This window comes from Triturus cristatus, chromosome 6 (assembly GCF_964204655.1).
Source record: "Triturus cristatus chromosome 6, aTriCri1.1, whole genome shotgun sequence".
NCBI lineage: Eukaryota > Metazoa > Chordata > Amphibia > Caudata > Salamandridae > Triturus > Triturus cristatus.
In genome coordinates, this window is record NC_140589.1 from 886,861,632 (window position 1) to 886,885,453 (window position 23,822).

At 42.5% G+C, this 23,822-nt stretch overlaps 1 protein-coding gene across 2 annotated transcripts in view; it reads left to right on the forward strand.

Moving 5' to 3' along the window:
• Positions 1 to 996: 996 nt before the first annotated feature.
• The window catches only part of LOC146820739 (uncharacterized), a 669,677-nt gene continuing 646,851 nt past the window's right edge, over positions 997 to 23,822 (forward strand). The window contains exon 1 of one of the 2 annotated variants that reach the window (XM_085611515.1): positions 997 to 1,536. The gene's annotated coding sequence lies outside the window, so the exon portion shown is untranslated. The remainder of the gene's footprint in view (positions 1,537 to 23,822) is intronic. The other variant, XM_085611516.1, reaches the window with a different exon arrangement.

Below are 23,822 nucleotides of genomic sequence, written 5' to 3' on the forward strand. Positions count from 1 at the left end.
GTAATATTGGCCTCCTCCTTCAGTAAGACAGGTGCTTACTCTGAGCTGTGGGTTTGACAGGCGCTAGACTTATATAAGGTTAGGTCCCCATTTCAATTCCATTTTCATAGCTCATATTTTGAATCTATTTTACAAAGGTGCAGCAGCCTATTCAGATAGGTGTATATTTTAGGGCACCGCTTACATGATATGGTGGATATCTAGCCCATGTAGCTCAGAATGTTATCAAAATGACTGTGATAAATTTAGAAAACTAATTGGTATCAGTATTCTGCTGACTGATCTCTCTTTTCTGTGCAGGACTCTATTGACAGTAAACTGGCAGAAAGAAGTAGACAGACTGAGTATTGCAGAAAGGATGAATATGTCAGACAGAAAAGTGAACAAGCATGTGAGGTTGAAGTTAGTAAAAAGAAGGAAGAGAAAGATTCAGATTCAAAGACTAATTTTTTTAAAGTATTTGTATTGGCATCTGAAAAGTTTACGTGCGAAATTTTTGCAATCTATGGTTACCCTTACAGGTCTACGAGATTCAACACCATCAGTCAATTTAAAACAATTGTAAGTATACGACGCGCTTCTTGCCTCTTGCCTGTCTGCTACCTGTTTCCTTGCCTCAGTGGGAACGGAGGGGGCACTACAAGGCCCAGGACTCTTTGCAGTCGCAGCATCATCGACCAGTGCCAGGAGGCGCTTTAAAATCAGGCGCGGGCTCCCGCAGTGCGGGACGCGCTTCTTGCCTGTGTACCACCTGTTTCTTTGCCTCAGCGGGTCACTACAAGGCTCAGGACTCTTTGCAGTCGCAGCATCACTGACCAGTGCCAGGAGGCGCTTTAAAATCAGGCGCGGGCTCCCGCAGTGTGGGACGCCGTTCTTGCCTCTTGCCTGTGTGCCACCTGTTTCCTTGCCTCAGCGGGATAAGAGGGGGCACTACAAGGCCCAGGACACTTTGCAGTCGCAGCATCATTGACCAGCGCCAGGAGGCGCTTTAAAATCAGGCGCGGGCTCCCGCAGTTGCGGGACGCGCTTCTTGCCTCTTGCCTGTCTGCTACCTGTTTCTTTGCCTCAGCGGGATAAGAGGGGGCACTACAAGGCCCAGGACTCTTTGCAGTCGCCAGCATCATTGACCAGTGCCAGGAGGCGCTTTAAAATCAGGCGCGGGCTCCCGCAGTGTGGGACGCCGTTCTTGCCTCTTGCCTGTGTGCCACCTGTTTCCTTGCCTCAGCGGGATAAGAGGGGGCACTACAAGGCCCAGGACACTTTGCAGTCACCAGCATCATTGACCAGCGCCAGGAGCCACTTTAAAATTAGGCGCGGGCTCCTGCAGTGCGTGATGCGTCCGGGCGTGCCCGGTAAAAGTCCAGGCAAAAGGCGGCCCGTCTGCGCCCATCAGAGCCCATAGCAGGCCGGGCTGGGCCCCGTCTCTTGGTGAAGTCATCGCGGGAACTGGACCATCTTGGTCCATAACGGATATCGTAGCATTTGGATTCATCATCTCTGCCACTCACCAGACCTCCAAGGCTTCAGTGGTGCAAGGTAAGCCCCATTGCATCATGTTATAACGCTTCGCAAGTCTCCCACTTCCAGGCTCTTACCATTACTGTTTATTGTCAATTCCTACGTGGCCCATGAGTAATAAGGGACCAACCAAAGTTAGAGCCTCAACATCTTGGTCAGTCATCTACTTCCTTTCCTATTCGGCCCAGCGTGGGTAAAATGGGCGCCGCTGTGGTTCATGCTGCGCCAACTACCAGCACCATGGATTGTTTTTTAAGAAGAGCAGCGGGGGATCTTGAAAAATAAATAGAACTTGTGTGCCATAGGCTATCCCGGTCCCCGGCGAATAATCTTTCATCATGTGCCTCTAATAGCGGGTGGCAGGTTTCTGAGGAGGGATTTGAATTGTTAGCCACCCCGCCACACTTTACCATCTCAGAGATGCAGCCTGATCGTGACGAGCCAACTGTGGGGCCTACACCAGGGAGTAGTTTACCTGTTCAAACCAAAGCCCCTTGAGTAGTTGTCAAAGGGGTGCAGCCCTGTGGATCTTGGGCTCAGCGTACATACACCACCACAGGGGCTAAGGCGAAACGATCTAAAGTGGACACACCTTCGCCAAACACCCAGAGCGCAGTACCTGTGACAAAAGATGATTTGGCGGTCATGTTAGAGGCTGGTTTTAGCTCACTTCATGATCGCTTAGATCTCAAGTTGGAACCAATCAAACAAAGGCTGTCTTCTATAGATCGAGACCTCTTAAAACTGTCTCAATCTCTCATAACATCCAATGCTACCCCCCCTCCCCCGCCCTGGCGACGCAGTGATCATATCGGACGGTCGGTTTCCGTTGCTTCTGCCTTAAATAAAACGCACCTCACCCAAACCTCCCATCTTGTGAGCACCATCTCCCTACCTGGCCCTCCTGCAAGTACCGGACAACTTCTACCCTCTATAAGTGGGCTGCAGGAGAGGCCATGCCTTCAGTTGTTACCCAGATTAGAGGCCAACTTTCGTAGAGAACCAATCTCACATGTGAGGGGTGCAGAAGGGGATGCCTCAATTTCCTCTGCTGCTAACCAGGATAGACTGCTCCAGGGTCCAACCTCTATTCATCCACCCCCGGAAGCAACATCGTACGTTGTGGTGTTAGGTAATGTGCCAGCCCTAAAGCCGGATATCACTGAGGATTTTTATCAATTAAAGAATAAGTCCTTCACTGGCTCAACATCAATACCCCCTTGGGCTTCAGAGTGGAAAGGGATATCCTCATGGTCAGGAGGGTGGCCTGGATAGGAGGCTTGAAAAAGAGCTGTGACGGTGACTGTATAATCATTAATTTCAACAACCCACATTTTGCAGAAAGGATCCTACATGCCACAAATCACGGTAATAGAATAGGCCCTCACTCCTCTATAAAAGCACTTCCCTTGGGTTATTTTTACCCCCCTTCACCTACAATGTTACACCCGAGGAAACTCACAACCCCAACCCATTGGGCTGGGCTCTACAACCACCTTCGGTCCCTTTATTTAATTATTTTGAGCCCCTGGGTCAACTAGACCAATGTGATTAAGTCAGTGGTCAGGGCTCAAGGAAATCTACGGTGCTCCTACAAACGGACCCAAAGGACTAGTCGGCTAAGGTGAACTGTTGTAGCCACACGATGAGTAACAACTTCTTCAACATCATCTCCTGGATCATATCTGGACTGGCAAGCAAGTTTTCGGACCCGGGGTGGTTAACCTTCATTAAAAAATATGATATTTGTCTCCAAGACACATGGACCATTGACAATACTTTCTTTTTGGAGGGCTTTAAGCTTTTTAACATTCCTGCAACTCTGCCAAGGGCGGGTCGTTCGAAACGGTTCTTGCAGTTTATGTATCTCTTGGTCTACAAGGTGATTTTGTGGTATTAAACACAGATAACCCCTGTCTCCAGGAGTTATCCTTTTCCTCAGGGTCTCACAGACTAATAGTTTTGAATTTCTACAATGCCACTTCTCTTCTCCCTGAGGTGTGTAACGTCACCCGCCTATGTTCATTTGTAATGTATGGCAAGGTCTTGTCCCGTAATCCCGGTAATATCGTCCTGGTAGGGGACTTTAATACACATATATGTGGAACCTCAAGGCAGGGGGGCTTAGGAGCTAGCGAGGAGTCCTCTTATCATCTTGTAGACAGGGTGCACTTTGAACATTGCAGGGTGGGAGAGAAATTAAACTCATTGGTTTGTGACCTGGACTTGTAATTAACCATAGGGAAATTGACCCTGTCTAGGCGGTATCTCATTCCAACCTTTAAGGGGCTGGGTCAGGAACCCTTGTTTATTGACTTCCTCCTAACCTCTACCCCCTTTATTTCCTGATTTCAGAGTTTACAATAATAGCCAGTAGTTATAGCGATCATAACCCATTATGTATTAAAGGTATCTGGCCCTCTCTTGATCTAAAAAGACAGACCATAGGAGGAGGGGTTCTATGGGCAACAGACGGAGAGAGACATCTTACATGGGGTCAGATCATCCCAGATACCCTGTGCATATCTTTATTGCAGATGCGCATGAAGGAATTTCAGATATGTCAGAATGCGGAGGTAGAGCCAGATGAGTCCATTATCCGTGCCTTCGAAATTATTTCCGGCTCTGTCGCCGACTTATTGACTGTCCCACCCCAGGGAGGCTAGAGGGAGAGGGGGCCTAGATGGTTCAATTCAGATTGTTCACTTGCAGCTAGGCGGCTGAAACTAGCTCTTCATGCCTCACCGATGAATGCTGTGCTAGTCAAAATCCATAGAAAGCAGCATGAACTAGCGCTTAGTAAACGCAGGGCGCCCTTGAAAGAAGAAGCCTGAGGCAACCTCATGGAAGCATCAACTTACAAGTGCAGTGCCAAGTTTTGGAGCATCATGAACAGTCCCATTCTGGGAGAAGAGGCCGCTAATGTTTTAGAAGCACACATCAATTTGATTTGTTTGATTTGATTTTGAGATTTATATTGCACTCAAATGCCCAGGGGCGTCTAGGCGCTGCAGCGGAGGAGTGTGCCAGTAATGAAAGAAGGAGGTAGGATTGAGTTTGAAAAAACGCCAAGTTTTCAGCGCTTTTCTGAAAGAGAATAGTGTTGGGCAGTTTTTAATGGCTAAAGGGAGCATGTTTCACAATTTTACGGTGTTCAGGATAAAGCTGCTTCCTCCCCAGCGAGCTTTCCTGAATTTGGATGTCTTAAGAAGTTTACTTTGAGCTGAGCATAGCATTCTACAAGGATGGTACCATGAAAGATGCTGTTTCAGGTGCACAGGTCCTGTTCCATGTACAGCTTTATAAGCTAGGCATAGAGATTTGAATTCTGTTCTCCTCTTTACCGGGAGCCAGTGATGTGTTTTTAAGCCTTGGGAGACGGACTGGTACTTGGGAATGTTCAGAAGCATCCTGGCGGCAGCATTTTGCACCCGCTGAAGTTTTAGCAAGTGCTGTTTCTGAAGGCCCAAATAAAGGGCATTTCCGTAGTCCAGCCTGGACATTACTAAGCTTGTCACCAGTGTTTTTACTGCATCTAGGGGGGATGAATGGTCTCACTTTCCGGATTAACTTCAGTATTAAATGAACCTGAGAGGCGACTTTATTGATTTGATGTTGAAAGGTAAGTCTGTCGTCAAAGATTATGCCCAGATTCTTAACCTAATGCACTGGAGTAGGAAGAGTTTCCATGTCCAGAGGCCACCAATTCTGTGACCAAAAAGAGGTGTCCGATCCCATCATCAGAACCTCTGTTTTATTTCCATTAAGCTTTAGGCAGTTTGAGCTCATCCAGTGGTCTACGTGGGAGATGCATTGATTAAAGCGAGCAGCGGTATTCTCCAGATTGCTTGAGATGGACACCACAATCTGGGTGTTGTCTGCGTAGGAGACCAGTGAGAAGCCAAACTGCCTGATGACATCAGCTAAGGGGGTCACATATAGATTGAACAAAGTAGGACTCAGTGATGAGCACTGCGGCACCCCACATGGAAGTGTAAACTGTTCTGAGCAGGAGTCGCCAATCTGAACAAATTGCAGCCTGTTATTTAAATAGGATTTAATCAGGCTTAGGGCTGAGTTCTTGACTCTCACCTTTTGGAGCCTTTTGATAAGAATGTCGTGGTTTATGGTGTCAAAGGCTGCCGATAGATCCAGTAGGATCAAGGCGACCCTTGCACCTGAATCCAGCGTGGTACGAAGCTCCTCTGCTGCCATTACCAGGGCAGTCTCTGTGCCGTGTCCTTGACGGAAACCGTATTGTGAGGGGTTCAGCAGATCTTCGGAAGACACATAGGCGGTGAGTTGGGAGTTTATGATCTTCTCCAAGACCTTGGCTGGAAAAGGGATGCGCGCAATGGGTCTATAGTTGTTGTGGTCACTAGGGTCCAGATTTGTTTTTTGTAATAGAGGAAGGATTGAGACCTTTTTCCATGCATCTGGAAAAATGCTAGAACTGATAATCTCTTTAAAAAGTAGGCTGAGTTGTTCACTGATATCATCAGGTTCCAGTTGAAAATTTTTAGGGGGACATGGGTCTGATGTTGCTCCGGATTTAACTGCTCTGACTATATGTGAGATCTGTTCTGCATCAGGTGAAACAAAGGAGTCCAGACCATGAACAGGGCGTGGAAGTGGTATAGGGGGGGGGATCCACTAGAGGGTCAGTGCCCTTTTCTATGAGGGAATCGAAAATAGCCTGCACTTTGTCCCTAAAAAAGCCTATAAGTAAGTTGCAGAATGCTACACTAGTATCATCTATTGGAGCAGGTAGTGTAACTAATTCCTTTAGGGTCGAAAAAAGTATTTCACTGGAGTTGCCAGCCTGCTTGATTTTCTCCGTGAAGTAACGGCTTTTCTTGTCCAGAATAATTTTTTATATTTGCTCAGAGATTGTGTGTATAAAATTTTCTCTGCCTCCATATAATTTTTTCTCCAGCGTCTCTCTGCTTTTCTACAGAGTTGCTTCTGGTTACGTAGCGTGTCACAAAACCAGGGTTCTGAATTTTTCATGCGTTTGCTAATGATAGCTTTTTCTGGAGCTAGAGTGTTTACTGCTGCTTTGACCCAATTAGTGAAGCTATCAGTTGCAACGTTTACATTGGATCTTAGATTCAGTTTGGAGGAAACTAGTGCTAATTGCATCTGCTGTGGGCAGATATTCTTCCAATTTCTCCCTTTAAATATCCTGTGGGTGGAATGAGGGCGTGGTACATGGTGGGAGGAGGTAAGTACAAAAAAGATGGCCTTGTGATCTGACCATGAGATTGTCAACTTCCTGTACTTCCAATTGGGAATTGGATGTGAAGATTCCATCTAGAGTGTGACCGGCCTCATGCCTCATCACTGAAAACAAATGGGTCAGTCACTTTGAGGACTTGTTTAAGGGAGACTTGGCCTCGCCTCCCTTATTTAAACTTGGGGGTCCCCTCAAAAAAACTAGTAGTCTTGGAAGCGTGGTATCATTGGTCTGACACACAACAAGGCCCCAGGCCCCGTTGGAATCCCACCTGATCTTTATCTGTCAGATGTGGCACTTTGGGCTCCAGTAGTTACTTCCGTAATCAACGCAGTAGCAAGGCTTGGCACCCCGTCCTCATGGGCATCTTCCATCATTGTGCCAGTTTTTAAAAAGGGGGATAGGGACTGCACTTTGTGCTACAGACCAATCTTTCTGATAGATTCGGTGGTAAAAGTGGTCGAGAGGATATTGCTGGATAGGTTATCGACCTGGGCTACCGACAACAATATCTTGTCGGATGCCCAATATGGGTTTCGCGCTGGCCGTTCTACGACTGAACAATCCTTGAACCTTATCCTAATTTCCAGTAAATATACAGTTGCTCGTAGGGGTACCATCTTCCTGGCTTTCATGGATCTGTCATCCGCATTCGGTTGCGTAAAGAGGGGCAAACTTTGGCAGATCCTATTAGCCTTTGGGGTAGATAGAGTTGGTCTCCTTTCTATACGATCTTCACCGGGACACCAAAGCGGTAGTGTGTTACTCGTTGAGCTTGACCGTATCTCACTCATTCTCCGTAAGGAACAGAGTCCGTCAAGGCTGTATATTTCCCCCTTTTCTTTATAACCTCTACATTAATAACTTGGAGAAAATCCTCCTGGAGACCAAGACTGATTTTCCCCGGATCGTACGGCGCGATCTCCCGGTTTTGCTATATGTAGATGACGCCGTCTGGATGGCGAGGACAGAGAGGGGTTTACAAACCATCTTATCATCATTCGCCCAGTTCATGGGAGATTTGGGCCTATAAATCAATAACTTCAAATCATACATCATGCAACTGGGGATGCAGCCCACTAGATCATATGTTTTTAAGGTAGAACCCACCCCTATTCCTAAAACATCTGTTTTTTTCTTATCTGGAGTACTCCTGGATGACAAATTGAACTGGATCCTACAACTTACCTGCAAGAGAAATGACCTTAACAGGGAATCTGCCGCAATTTTTAATTTTGCTGCGAGACTGGGTAAAAGACCGATGGGGGGCTCTCCTGGAGCTCTATAGGGCAAAGTGCCTGTCAAAAGTACTTTATGGCAGCAAAATCTGGTGACATGTAGATGTAAGGGATGTCCAAACATCGGAAAACAAATTTATGAGAAGGTTGTTGTCAGTCCCTCAGGGTATCCCCTCTTTTATTGCCCACAAAGAGTTGGGTATGCCCGATATCACAGACCAGATAGCTTTTAGCCCACTGTCATTTTGGTTAAAAACATGGGTTAACGAGGGGGACTCGCTAAATAAGGCAATCTTTATAGATTGTCTATCCCTGGATCAAGCACTAAAGATTCCTTGGTTGAAATATATTAAAAGAAATTTAACACATTTGGAAAGAGGTGACCTTATTTCCAATCCTGTGGGAACCCGTAAAATAGACATACCCACCCTGAATATGGCATTTATCACGCACCAGTCCACATTAAGGGAGGAGAGGGAGCTCATGGAGCCAAGGATTGACCACTTTGTTATATTAAGGTCAACAGCGAAAGCGGAGCCATACATACTTGGTTTAGTGAACGCTCCCAATAGATTTCTTTTGACTTGCTTTATCTACTTCTTTCTTATTCAAGGGGCGTAACCAGAGGGCAAGTACTCCCGCCCTGCGGCTGCGATGGTACATCTCTGCAGGAAATGCTTCATTTTACCATGTTTTGCCCATTTTATGACACCCTGAGAAAATCATATTTAATTCCCATCTTGAAACACGACAACTTTAAACAAGTTTGGCCTGCATTTATATTTCTCCAGATGTTGACAGGCAATACCGTATTTCATGTTTTAAGCTTTTTAAAATCTGCCATCAAATTTAGGGCAAGCTGCGATTAGTTGGGTCGCCCCCTACCTTCATCTTTAGGGCTCTTGCACTTGTATAGCCAATAGGGCGTGGACCAAACTATTGACTTTTATGCATTGTTAGTCGTTTTATTTTAACATTATTGGTGTCTGGTATTTTAGATGCACTTTCTATATATTAAATAAATTATGAATTTGCACAGACTTGTCCTTGAGATTGTATATATTGTATTACGCTATTTCATCTTGGTTTTTCCATTGTGCTTTTACGGTTTTCCTGAACATGAAACCGAATAAAGAAATTTGATGATGAAGTATATCACAGTTACCAAAATTAGTAAATGTATAAGGTAACAACCAATAAATGTGAATAGATTATAGCGGATAGACTGAAGAATCATTCCAAATTCAGCCCTCCCCTAGTCGGATTTAGTGTTTTTTGTCTTGGGGCACTTGCGTCCTTGATTTGCATAATATCTTTCTGAAGCCAATGTTCAGTGATACCAAAGGGGATGATGGACGGAGCGTTTGAGCAAATCAAACACTCACCCCCAGTCAACTGATCTGGGTTTAATCCATCACCATTCTTTAGCTCACTCCACCACCCCAGTTCAGACAGGGCCAGGGAGGACCTGGCTTGGCAGTTAGGGCTGGACTGTTCCCATGAGGCACAGGGTCAAGTCTGATTTGCATATGGCTGGGTTCAAACTGAAATTGCATGGTGAGCAAAAAAAGATGGATTTAGGCCCAGATCTCTGTACTGGGGTGAATATATGACATTGTTTAGCATTCTGTCCATCAACTGTTGTTTTTGCAAATGTTCAGTGGCTAGTTTTCCATCGGTTGAAAAAAAAATCATTTTTATTAACGTATTGATTGTTGAAAGCAAATCCACAATTCACAATCTGGGTTCCATAGTTAATATGAACCACCAGAGTTCATGGAGTGGTGAGTTGGAGAGCTCTCTGGGATAGCACAATCTCTGTTCACCCGCAATTTTGTGCAGGTGTCTTGGACCCCAGGCAGACATACCATGTTTGATGTAAATGCAAAAGGGTGTCTACATATTTTCACATTTCTGTACTCCATCTCACAGAAGGGCAGTTAATTTTTCTATTGTATACATCGACCAAACCTTGGTCATCCAAGCTTTTATTGGTAGAGAGAAAGGGAATTTCCAAAATTGGGCCAATGAGAAGTGCTGCGATGAGGAAGGGGGTAACGAGGTTCCCACTCACAGTTGTCAAGGGATATTCAGAGTTGTATCAACAACTCCCAACGCTAACGTCAGGAGATCCAGTCAAAGTTCCAGCGAAGCGATTTCTCTAATTTTCGAGACTGGGTTTCCAGTAGGGCTGGATGACCTCAAACCCCCACCACATATATGCATTGTGCCTCTCTCTATTTTACATTGCCAGCACTCTGTCTGGTGGGGAACCAAACATAGCACTAAGATGGGTAGGAGTGAGGTACCATCGTTTGATGACCTTGTAACAGTTTTCTTTATATTGGGTACAAATGGAATAAGAGGCAGCTCACTCCAAAATGTGAAGCCAAGAAGTCTAATCTATTTCTTAGCCCAGCTTCATCTGCCACTTGATGATATATGACAGTTTGACTGCAAGGTGTTGGTATAATTGGATAATTCTCTTTTTGGTCTATGTTCTATCAACATAGTTTTTTTATAAATGTGAGATCTTGTGTGGCTGCTACCCTTAGATTGCCCAAATTATAATAATATATAGTACAAAAAGTTGTCTCCCGTCTTTGTCCATCATTGGCATAACATGTCCAATAAAATCGGCTTTCCCTTTTCGAACATATCACCTAATGTGATTTTATCATATATACAAACCAGTTACAAAGGTCCTTGTCACCAGTTCCTGGTAGAACTCTGGGTTGTTCAATAGGAGGGTCACTGGATGGAATGTCATGGTGGCCCCACTCCTTCAAACAACAGTGTTCAAGTGTAATAGTGTAATCTGTGTGGACTACAAAAGTTTCTTATGATCTCTCAGGGGAAGCCATGATAGAACGTATATTGGTTTGGATGTATGTGCAGCTTCTAGTTTTACCAATAATTCGGGGCTATTAGGCATGGTGAGATTGATCAGCGGTCATCAGTTGGGCAGTGCGTACATATCTTTCAATTTGTAGAAAACCTAATCCTCCTTTATATACTTCCCCCGGTCAAGGACTCTTTTGGACAATCATTGGGATTTACCCCTCCAAGTGAAAGCCTACAATCTCTTCTGTATGTGTTGGAGCGTTCCTTTTGGAAATGTGAGTGGCAAAGTATGAATCTCATATAATAATCAGGGAATTAAATTCATCTTCACACAGGCAATTCTACAAAAACAGATTTCAAGTTTACCCCATCTATATAGATCTTTGAAGAGCATGTCCACAAGTGAGGTAATGTTGGCCTCGTGCAACTTTTGCCTCTGCGCTCTTAAGTTTTCCAAATGTCCTGTTGCAGCCTCAAAGCCCAAAATTCCCAAGAGCTTAACCAAACTATCTTCATGTGTGGGGTACCCAATGCAATTGATTTTTCTTGTTAAGGCTAAAACCTGAACCTCTGTTAAATCTGTATAGGTCCTAGATGAGAGCAGGGAGTAATGTGAAGGGGATGGTAGCAAAACGTAACATGTCGTCTGCAAAAATAACTAATTTGTGGGTGAAGATGTTGCCCATGCACTCTCTGAGGGTCGGCGTTTATTTTTTGTACTAATGGTTCTAAGCCAAGGGCAAAGATACTAGGAGAGAGGGGACATCCTTGATGTGTACCGCTACCTAAATCTGTTTTCTTGCTATGGCTGTTAAGGATTTTGAGTGTTGTAGAAGGGTGAACAAAATTTGCTTTGATAAATTGTGTTTTTTGGGGTTCAAATTCAGTTGTGTCTTTTAGCTTGAACAAATAGTGTCTATTTAATTGGTTAAATGATTTCTCCTCATTGAGTGACAGGAGAAGCATCTGAATATTTGTTTGTGTAGCTACTTGGCATGAATTCAAGGCTAAGTGAGCACTATTGCAGTCCTGTCTCCCACTTATATATCCGGATTGCATTGGCTGAATTAAAATAGGCCAGATTATCTCCAGTCGCTTTAATAATATTTTGGCGTATACATTGACACTGGTGTTCGCTGACAGGTTTGCTGTTGGCAAAACTAAAATATGGCTTAGAATAGGCTAACTGTTTTGTGTAAATAAATAAAAATATTTATGTCAGGAACAATGCACTAAAAATATTGATTTATAAATGAAGATATCTAGGTAGTACGAAACAGTTCTGAGTCCCTTATCTGTCTGTTCTTTAGAGCTATCGAAATACTTCATTATACAAACATTCAGGTGGGTGGGAAATTTCATTACCTTCTTGTGAGTGCTGCTGTAAACTTCAGTTAATTCCCTTTAGTTTAAACTCATCCTACAAGCTTATACCACAGATCTTGATTTCCAAATGGGATGTATTTCACACCTCTTGATTGCAGTTCAATATTTTCTGAGATGTTAACGGTTCTTTCGGTGGTTCCAGCAGCGATGGTAAATTTTAGGGAATTTGATAGTCTGCAAATAATCTGTCTGTTCTCGGTCAGAAGTGTCCTCCTTAGTACAGAGGTTTGTGTAGTATTCATGGAGTACTTGGATGATGGAATTTGCCCCAGTTTTCCTAAATCCCTTGGGAGAAAAAATCTATTTTATGTTATCACTATTTTAAATCAGTTTTATTTTCTAGGTGAAAAGTCAATTAACTTTGTCGCCATTTTCATAATAGAATTGTTTGGTTTAAAGCAGGTGCCTGGCAGTTTCTTCAAGAAAAATCTGCTTCAGTTGATAAACGATAAAACAGTGATATGGAGAAAGTGTAGAGTAAAAGAGCGAGAGAGAGAAGACCAGGGTGACAGTGGGATAGGACTGGGTAAAGAGGGTGTGGAGGATGGATGTGCTTGTGCTGACATGTTTTATATATTAAGAAAGTGGGTCATCACGTGCACTGCGTTAGGGTGGTTTTGATTTCGTAGGTAAAGGTCTAATTTATTCCAAAGTGGCTTGGAGAGTCTGGTGCTAGAGCTAATACTAGATACAATGTTGTCTGATTTCCTTCTGAAACATACCCAGGCCCACAAGATGTGGTATGAAATGTCCTTGAAGTTTTTTCACTCATAGAGAATTGTTCTAATGCCAATCGCTAGGAATAGATCTGAGAACGACTTTCAAGTTTGATGTAGTTACTGTGTAAATAAAAGAAAGAGGTTTTATAACATCTGCTTCTATTTCGACACGGGACGGTGGAGAGAGTCTGGGTGGATACTGCCACAAACATGCTTGTCTCATTAAGGGGGCTGTGAGCAGGTGGGTTGGTATATGCTGTCCACACTAGTTATCTCTTTCTCAGAATGATTGACTACATCTTTCTTCTGGTAGTAAAACCCTCCATAGATCGAGTTTAGAACATCCTCACCCTCCTCTATAAGTATATCCTCAGGAAGAGGGTCTCCCCCAAGACATTGAGAGCATGACATCTAATCCACAGTTAGTCCTAGCTCCATTAACATTGCTAGAGACCAGAGCCCACCAGCAAGCTAGTGGCCAAGATGTACCTAGGCAACCGCCATCAAATCTATCAGTTCCAAATGCTTTATTAACTAACCCGGCTTTTGGCCAGTTAACAACTAGCGGGACGATGAGAATAGTGTCATGAAACGTGGCAGGCATAAGGTTGAAGTTGGATCTCACCCATTGGCTACAGTTCATCAATCAACACGATATCTGCCTGCTGCAGGAAACCTAGAGCTCATCTCCTGTATTTATTCCTGGGTTCAAAACATTCCATAAACCAGCTATCCCTTCTAAACATGGCTGGCCGTTGGTGCAGATTAGGGAATATAAATTCTCTCTACTTCCACGGATAGAGTAATTTCACAGATACACGCACATGCACTCATCATACACTTGGGCCCATTTCACTAACATACGCTCGATTACTAAACCTGTGGAAGAAAAACTCCTAAACACCCTACATCTACACTAAGGTCGATAAGACCAAATTGACACTGTCTTGAGTCATGATATAAACAATAAACCACATTAGAGTACTCCATAATTGACAAGAAATAACCACCAACACTGTATTTAAAATAATGGTATTTTATCTAAATTAGTCAAAGAAAATCAATCAAAGTAAATCATTATTCTTATAATTACCTATTCTAGCTAAATGTCATGAATGGGTCAGGACAGGTCTCTCAGTAGAAGTCTCCCGAGTCGCCGTCCTTACAGCATCGATCCTCACCAACGCAGGCTTGGGAAGAAGTGGCCTTAGACCCTCTCTAGGCTAACAATATTTATAGTGAATCTTGCAAATTAAAGAAACATAAAATGTTCTAAACGTCCACTGAACCGCTGAGCAGAGCGAGCAGGAAAGGATGTAGCATCGATACATTTGGAAAATCTCCGCTCAGAAAAATCACAAAAATAAAAAGATGGAAGAAGGAAACTCGAGTTTTACAAATGTTTCTTTTACGTTCACATTTCCTCGGAACCAGCGCTGTAATCACAAAGTTCATTGTGGCTCCCTTGTCCTCCAAGGACACGTGGACATTCGCCCAGAGCTGCTGTCCTCACGGAAAACTTTTTAAACCAGGCGAAGACTGTGGTCAGATGACTCTCGACCATGTTCAGCAAGGCCTTCTCATCATAATTCGACTACTCGAGTTCAGGCTTTAAACGGCAGCCATTTTACGATAGGCCAGAACAGACCATCTTAATTAGGAGACAAAAACAACGTTACCACAGCATAGTGATTAAACAGTGTTAACCCCACTAATACCCTTGTGTATGTAATTATCTAGCCTTTTGCAACACAATGAAGCATTAGTACACGTTATTTCAAAAGCGTTTTGTGCTTTAAAACAAACAGCACTCAGCAACATTCATTTAATTAAACCCGCACATTATTATTAAGCAACATGAATGCATTCCCACGTGTAGTTTTTCTCTTGTTAGTTCGTATTGATTAATCAGAACATTCACACAAAACAAATAATTAATAGTTACAAATTAATATTTTAAATTTTTCGACATATAGACAAACCAGAGCTTAAAAACCCAATAGATTTTCAACAGAAAACTCTGCTCCAGCAATCCCCCCTTTGGTGATATTATCACCAAATAAATAACCCAAAAAAAAAAAATAATTTAGTAAAATTTAGTCCCATTTTAGGAGAAATTGGAAATGTCTTTTTCTCCTTACACAACACTACACACCAGACTCCCTTTCATCATCCCTTTTCGTCTCTAAGTAAACACTCTCCCTCAATTCTTCTAGTTCTATTTCTTGTGGTTCTCTTTTTAACCTCTTATTTCTCTTTTCATTATTTCTTTTAATTAATTTCTTTTTCCCTCCCCTGTTTTTACAACACAAACACACCAATCTTAGTATCAATAAAGCAACAATTATACAGGTCAAAGGAAACAATATCTTACCTATAATAGTACTACCTATTTTTGCAATAAAACTCTTAACAGCAACTATTTTATTAGCTATTTTAGTCCAAATACTCTCAGCTTCCAGTGGTACTAATTCTTCATGCAAATCAGTAATATTTTTGATATAGACCTTCAGGTCTTTGCTTTCGTCTGGAATGTAAGTGCAACAATGTTGAACTTTCAGCATTCCACAGACTCCACCCTCTTTGGCCAATAGAATATCAAGGGCAAGTCTATTTTGCATAGACATGGCACGTACGGCAATCAACTCCGTATTCACCAAAAGAAACCCTCCAGCGATATTTGTCGATAAGCGATCCACCACTGTTGACAGTTTCCGAATTCCATAAGCATTCAAAGAAATTCCCACTGCTGGAATTAAAGCTCCAAATATATCACCCACAATTTCAGACCAAGTTTCTCTCTTAAAACGTGTTAGTAAATTAATATGTTCTACATCTTCTATTCTATCTATATGAAAGATCTTTGGAAAGACCAGGCCCACATAACACGTGCCATACCAATGGTCAGGCAACCTGTAATAAGCCTTGTTCCCACAAACATAATACACTCCTGGGAAAATTGGATCTTCTCCTTCCTTGAAACCCCATCCTGTTGCAATGAAGTATGTATCTTGACACTCACTAGTCCCAACAAAATATGTATCGTATTGGGATTTCTTTCTTGTAATGCATAGCTTACCCTTCTGTGGTGCATCTAGAGCTAAAGTTGGACTAGCCCCATTCCTCAATTCTTTCCCCATCTCAATGTCCCAAATTGTCTCACTCATTTTAGATTTCCCTGCCTTTTCATGCATGCTCATTCTCCTTTCCTCCACCATATTTAGGAAAGCTTTCTCCTCTTCTTTCAGACTGCAAGTTAAATTGTTCTTAAAAATGTAATCTAATGTTAATTCTTCTTTTTCAATAAAAATCTCACCAAAAATATTAGCTTCTTTAGCTGGATTCAGCTCTTTGTTTATAGGCAATTGCCCAAAAATTTTATCTTTGTTAGACATCTTATAATCTATTTTCCCTAACAAATAAAAAACACTACTCGACACACTACAAGAAATCCCATACGTAGCTGGTAAATGGTGATAAGTAACACCCTCTGAAACGGATGCAGGTAACTGCATACATACGTAGCAATCCCTAACTTCCATTGTCTTCACGTATTCATACAACAATTTTGAAAAAACATTACTAGAAAAATCATTAATTGACCTATCTTTATGTATGTAAGTATTACTAATTCTAGTTGGAACTACTTTTTGTGAACTCTTCTCTACATTAGTCACATTCTCTGTATGCATCTCAAATGTACCTATTGTAACTCTAAAAGTAACTAATAAAGCTAAAACACCCAATAGTAGCATTAATAATCCAGTACAGCAGCAGCACATTTTACACCATCTTCTTAAGAAGGCACATCTACTTTGGTTATTCTCTATGTTAGCCATTTTACTACTTTGACCGTGTCTTTTGACTTAGCCTCTACTACTCCACTTCTTGAGTTTGTAGAACTCTGGATTACTTCAAACAACTAATTCTCAGTTTTTTCTTCTTTTCACTTTCTCCAAGTGATTTCTTCTGTTTACTCAGTTTGGATACTCATCACTCTTTACTTCATCTTCTTCAACATCAAATTGTATTAGATCTCCAACAATATCCTCAGTATCCGACTTTTCTCCAATGTCAGTCAAGATTACTTTCAGGATTTCACCTGTATCTTCCTCAACCACTTCTCGTATGGTCTCCTCTGGATTTCCTTGACTTACTGCCTCTTCACCTTCAGACAGTGCCACGTACGTCCATTCCGGCGACCTATACTTCTGGTTAGGTTTTCTTATCCTCTTGATCTCCTCTGGTTCTTTTGACTCTTTTCGCTTTTCACCTTTTGCTGGATTCTGACTCGATACCTCATTCACTTGTTCAGCTTTCGAGGTATTTTCTCGTATCAGTCTGTATCTCAGCTTCTTTATTCTGTTGTTAGGCCAAAGATCTCCTCTTATAACCTTTTTCGGTCTTATTTCTTTATTATTTCTTTCTCCAATCCAAGTTCTCTTTCTCAGAACTCGACCCTCTGATTTCTCATTCTCACTTTCATCCGATTCTGTTTCAAATGTCTCTTGTTCTTCAGCAGTTTTCTTTCGCTCCACAGTCTTTTTCACCACTGTTTGAGACTTCCCTATTCCTGTCCCTCCTCGGGTCTCCGACACGCAATCTTCTTGCTGTCTACTTGTCCCTTCACCTAACTTATCAGGAAGGTTCCCTACACCTCCTCGGGGGTCTTCCGCAATCTGTCCCTCTCTATCTTCTTCTGACCCTGCTTCTTCAGGTGTAATCTCAAGTGGCTCTTCAATCTCCCCTTCTGATTCAGGAGTAGTCTCTGTGGAATTGCTCTTTTCTCTTCTTTTTCCCCCACTGCTTTTTGGAACTTCAGGCTCTCTTACAGAATCTGATCTCCCTTCTGAGACTCTCAATGGTTCTCTTGAAGTCTTTTCTAATTCTTTTTCTGAACTTCGATTTTTCCTCACTGGTTCTGTATCTTCATCATCACTGGAATCTGACTCTTCAAAATACTCCTTACCAGTCCCATCCTTTGGGTTTGGAACTCTGAGTATGACTTGCATGTACCCAGTTTTTCACACCAGCACACTTCACTGCAGTTGTCGTAGTCAGAATGACTTGTCTTGGCCTTCCCCACCTTGGAACCAAGCAATTTCTTCTTCTGTGTACTTTAATTCTCACCCAGTCCCCTGGACTCAGATCATGAGCTTGCTTCTTCTCAAGTGTAGTAGCGTCTTCTCCAACCTGGTGAAACACAGAATGAACTGCGTCAGCCAGGCCTTTACAGTAATCCAAAATCATGTCATCAGTTATTGTCATCAACTTATTGACAGGTACAAATGCATGACGCATTGCACGTCCCATCAAAATCTCATGTGGACTCAAACCAGTAGTTCTATCTGGAGTAGATCTAATTGTCATTAGTACTAGAGGCAAGACATCAGGCCATTTCATTCCAGTGGCTAAACACATCTTACCAATCCTGTTCTTGATCGTGCCATTCATCTGCTCCACAACGCCAGAAGCCTCTGGCCTGTATGCACAATGTAGCTTCTGCTGTATGCCCAATGCTTCACAAATCAAACTCATGAGCTCATTATAGAAGTGTCCACCTCTATCAGACTCAATCGTTACTGGAAATCCGTACCTAGGAATCAACTCTCTTAACAGTAACTTTGCCACTGTTACTCCATCATTTCTCCTAGTCGGATAGGCCTCCACCCATCTTGAGAACAAGCAAACTACCACTAGAACATACCTCAATCTGTTCACTTGGGGCATTTCAATGAAATCAATCTGCATTCTCGTGAAAGGACCACCTTCTCTGCCTATCGTTCCCAGACTCACCACTGTCTTTTTCCCAGTGTTAAATTGCTGGCAAATCAAACATCTTTGACAGATGCTCTCTGCAATTGTCCTGAACTTTGCATTGTACCAAGTCTGTTTAAAAGACCTGATCATCGCATCCCTTCCCAAATGTCCCTGGCCATGATACATTCTTGCCATTGACGACAGCATAGAGTTAGGCATGACTGGTCTACCATCTCTATAGACCCAAACATGGTCTGTTTCTCTTGGGGCACAACCTGCCTTGATCCAGTCTTTCTTTTCTTCCTTTCCTGTCTCATCCTGCAACTGTTTCACCTCATCCCACGTCTCTAGGACATTAGTAAACAGCACAGAACAAAAAGACATTTCCCCCTCTCGTTCCCTATTAATCAAGTGATTATTTTTAGCACAATACTGTGCAATGTCATTAGCAAATCTGTTTCCAAGAGTTACAAAATCATCTCCTTGTCCATGAGCAGCACATTTCACAACTGCTAATTCTTTAGGCAGCTGTATCGCCTCAAGTAATTTTCCAATCACTTCAGCATTCTTTATTGGAGTCCCACTCGACGTCAAGAAACCTCTCTGCAGCCAAAGCTGGCCAAAATCATGCACAACTCCAAATCCATACTGACTATCAGTCATCACAGTCACTCTCAGATTCTCTCCAATTTTGCAAGCTTTTGTCAATGCCACCAATTCAGCAACTTGTGCAGATTTCACTCCTTTCAATGGTGAAGCTTCCATAACTTCTGAAACCTTGCACACCGCATATGCTGCACTCAGCACACCATCATCATTCCTCAGACATGATCCATCCACAAACAGCACATGATCACTCTCAAGCAATGGAAGATCTTTTATGTCTGGTCTCGGTTTTGTACAGTAATCAAGCACATCCAAACAATTGTGATCATCTTCTGTCTTCACACCCACATTTTCAATATCTGGCAATAATGTTGCTGGATTCACATTCACACATCTCTCAAGAGTCACATTTGATGCTCCCAGAATGACTTTCTCATATTTAGTCAGCCGACTATGTGACATGTACTGGGTTCTGCTTCTTGTCAAAAGAATTGCCACATTATGAGGTACGAATACCCTTACAGGATATCCCATTATGATTCCCTCACTCTGTTCCAGACTTCTGCATGTTGCAGCTACAGATTTCAAACAACCTGGTAAACCTACAGCTACAGGGTCAAGTGTCGATGAGAAGTACGCAATAGGCCTCCTCAGCTGTCCATGTTTCTGAATTAACACTGAAAGTGCACATCCATTTCTCTCACTGCAGTACAACTCAAACTCTTTTTCATAATCTGGCATACCCAAAGCAGGGGCTTCACACATTCTGCTCTTCAGCTCCTCAAATGCTGCCATCTGTTCTCCATCTAGTTCCAATGGGTCTTTTACCTCACTTTTTGTCAACTTAATCAATGGTCTTGCTATCAAAGAAAAATTACTAATCCACTGACGACAATAACCCACCATTCCCAGGAACATTCTCACTTCCCTCTGGGTCTTTGGGGCCTTCATTCCCCTGATGATTTTGATCCTGTCATCAGTCACCTTTCTCAGACCTTTTTCAATATTGTGTCCAAGATAATGCACCTCTTTCTTGCAAAATTGCAATTTGGCTGGAGATACTTTTAACCCTCCATCTGCCAGATGATTCAGTAAAGCTATAGTTTCTGCTTCACGTGTCTTTGATGCCACAAGTAGGTCATCAATATACTGCACTAGTACTGAGTTTTCAGGCATAATCAAACTCTCCAATGATTTTTTCAATAACTGATTGAATATCGAAGGACTCTCTGTATACCCCTGTGGGATACGACACCATGCTAAAATACGCTGGCCAAACCTAAATGCAAAAATCGGCTGGCTGTCATGATGCAATTGAATTGAAAAGAAAGCATGACACAAATCAATCACTGTGTACCACTCAGCATCATGTGGAATCTGATACAAAATCACTGACGGAGTTGGCACAATTGGACAACATGCTACCACAATTTTGTTAACTTTTCTCAAATCTTGTACAATCCTGAACTTCCCATTAGGCTTCTTTAGCCCCATTATCGGTGAATTACACGGGCTACTCAGTAGTTCTCTCAAAACTCCTTGCTGAATCATTTTCTCAATAATAGGAGTTATTCCTTCAATTTATTTCTGGTGTCATTTTGTACTGAGGAATGTTAGGATAAGTAATTCCCTCTTTCACTGAAATTTTCACAGGATCTACATTATTCATCAATCCCACATCTTCTCCAGTAAAATCCCAAACTGTTCTTTTCACTGTGTCTCTCAGTTCTTGAGGCAAATCCTCCGGATCAAACACAGCATATGCACCAACTATTTCACTCTCTCTATTTCCTAGAGTCATTCGGTACAAAACATCCTCATCTGGTGTTTCAAAAGCTATTCCATCCGGCGTACAAAAAATTGTACAGTTCATTTTACATAACAGATCCCTGCCTAACAAGTTCACTGGACTAGTGTCACAGACAATAAATCTGTGCATGTCTGAAAATTTCCCTATTTGTACCCTTACTGGTTCAGTAAGTCGTGTCTTGATTTGTGTATTGGCTACACCAACTACTTGGATTGCTTCATCCGAGAGAGGAAGATTTCTAACATCTGCTGACCTGACAGTTGATCTTGTCGCACCTGTGTCTACTAAAAAAGTAACACTTTCTTCATTTATTTTCCCATCTACAAATGGTCCTGCCTGGTCTATTTCTAGAGTTGCACCAAGTATGCACTCTTCCTCCTCTCCTCGGCACCGTCAATAGTCACCTTCAGACTCACTCCCTTCATTCTTTAACAAGTACTGTTGTACCTGGTTAGAACGCCTTGGTTTGTTTACCTGCTCATCATTGTAGAATCCTGAATCCTCATTGTACTTTTGTGACCCTCTATTCTGCGGCAAGGGCGGTTTTGGCTCTTGACTCTGCTGTCTCACAACCTTCTGTTGTTGCTGCTGTTGATTATTCCCCTCGTTCTGCACCTGTTGATTTAATGTTTTACCCTCATTATTCGCTAATGGTGGATTAGTACATTCAGATCTCCAATGTCCCAGTTGGCCACAGTTGTGACAAGGGAATTTCTTTTTGGCTTCCTCAAGATTCCCCTTTCCTTTCCCTGCATACCTGGGCCTATTCCCAGCATTATTTGCCTGTTCCACCAACTGTGCTTCTTGTCTTTCCACAACTTTCACTTGTGCCCACATTGCTTTTTCTTTCAGCTTTCTCTGTTTTGCTTCAATTTCATCACTGAAGTACTTTGCATGTCTTAGAATCTCATCTATTTTCTTACTCTGCCAATCCACTGTATGCTCACGAATTCTCTCACTAATCTCAGGTCTCAGGCCATATACAAATCTGTATACAAAATGACTCAAATCTTTATCACCCAGGTGCTCATCCCCACTGAATTGTTTAAAAGCCAGTATCAGCCTCTCATAAAAAGCATGAACTGATTCTTTTGCTTCCTGATGTGTTCGATCTATCTTAACCCAGTCTGTCTCTTTTGGGGGTACTTTACTTTTCAGGTATACAATCACCTGTTCATACTTCCTCATTACCTCTGGATCTGGTGCTCCTGTTCTCTGATCTCTTGGATATTCCTCAGTAGGCCAACTTACAACTATTTTACACTCAGCCCACAAGTCTGCTGGAACAATTATATCAAACAGACTATTCAGGTCAATCCACAGCACTTTTGACAACTTCACAAACCGATCTACCTGCCTATACCACTCGACGGGCTTTTCTCTCAGTCGAGGGAAATCATTCGTAAATAGTAAAATATCCTGTCTGGTCCATGGAACATGTACATATCCTCCTCCAGGTATTTCTCTCATGGGATAAGCATCCACTGTTTTCTCTTTTTCTCTCACAGGAAATGCTGAATAAGTCCTGTCCACTGATTCTTCCCTTTTCTTATACCACCTATCCTTCCACTTCTCTACATCACCCCATCTTCGCAACAATGCGACCATTTCCTTAATCTGTCCTGTTCTACCAGCACCATTCAGATTTTCAATGTCTTTGTCTGTGAAATCCATCCTGTAAGACTTCTGCAAGGCTTTCACCTTATCAATGTCTACTCCCTGCTCATTCGCTACTGCTCTCAACCTGTCATGTGTATTCTTTGCTCTCCAGGTGATGTTTTTACACATAAATAACCACTCTCCATCATGATGGTTTTTTAGAATTTCTGTAGGAATTGTTCCTGCAACAAGCTCCTCTAATTCTACACGTAACTTGGCCACATCAATTGCCTGTGAATCTTTATCCCTCTTTTGAAGGACTCTCATCCAATCATTCAAATCTTCAGCTGTTATTTCAGTAGTTTTTCTCACTGGAACCACTTTCTTCTGTGGTTCTAAAATTGGCATCCCTGAACAACTAGCTTCACTAGCATTCAATCTCGAATTAGACTGTACCTCTAATCCTTCACCACATGTGTCCTGTCTGGATTGTCTCAGATCACTACTTTCTGTCCTTTTCCCTGAATCTCCTGAGGGACCAGCCAAACTTGTTATCTTATTCCCAACATATGGAACCACCAAACCATTTTCACTCGTCCTCTGCTTATCAAAAATAGGCATAACTGGACCTATGGTTACAGGCACCGTAACAGCTTCCAGATTCTTTGTCAGCTCTCTAATCTTTTCAGTCAGCTCCGTTGTTGTTCTGGCTAATTCACTCGTATTCTCATCACCACATCGATTCTCTCTTTCCCTGTAAGGATTACCACTTCTTAACTCAGGTGTCACATTTTCTGTCTCAATGATACGCAATGTATCTCTTATCGGAGAAACAACTGGTGTGCTCTCTTCTGGTTCTGGTCTATATGGAGGTGGTCTCTTGTAAATCATGTCATTCAAGACCTCATCCTCATACTCATTAACTCCATATCTCTTCACTTCTGCCTCAGGAACCCTTTCCGCACCCTTACTTTCTTCCCTCTCTTCAACTGTTCTCATAGGATATAATCCCTCTGACATGCTAGCATCTCGCCATCTCTTCATTCGATCATGATGAGTTTCACGATCATGCCTCCTACCAAACATGTATCTGTAGTTGCCTCCAG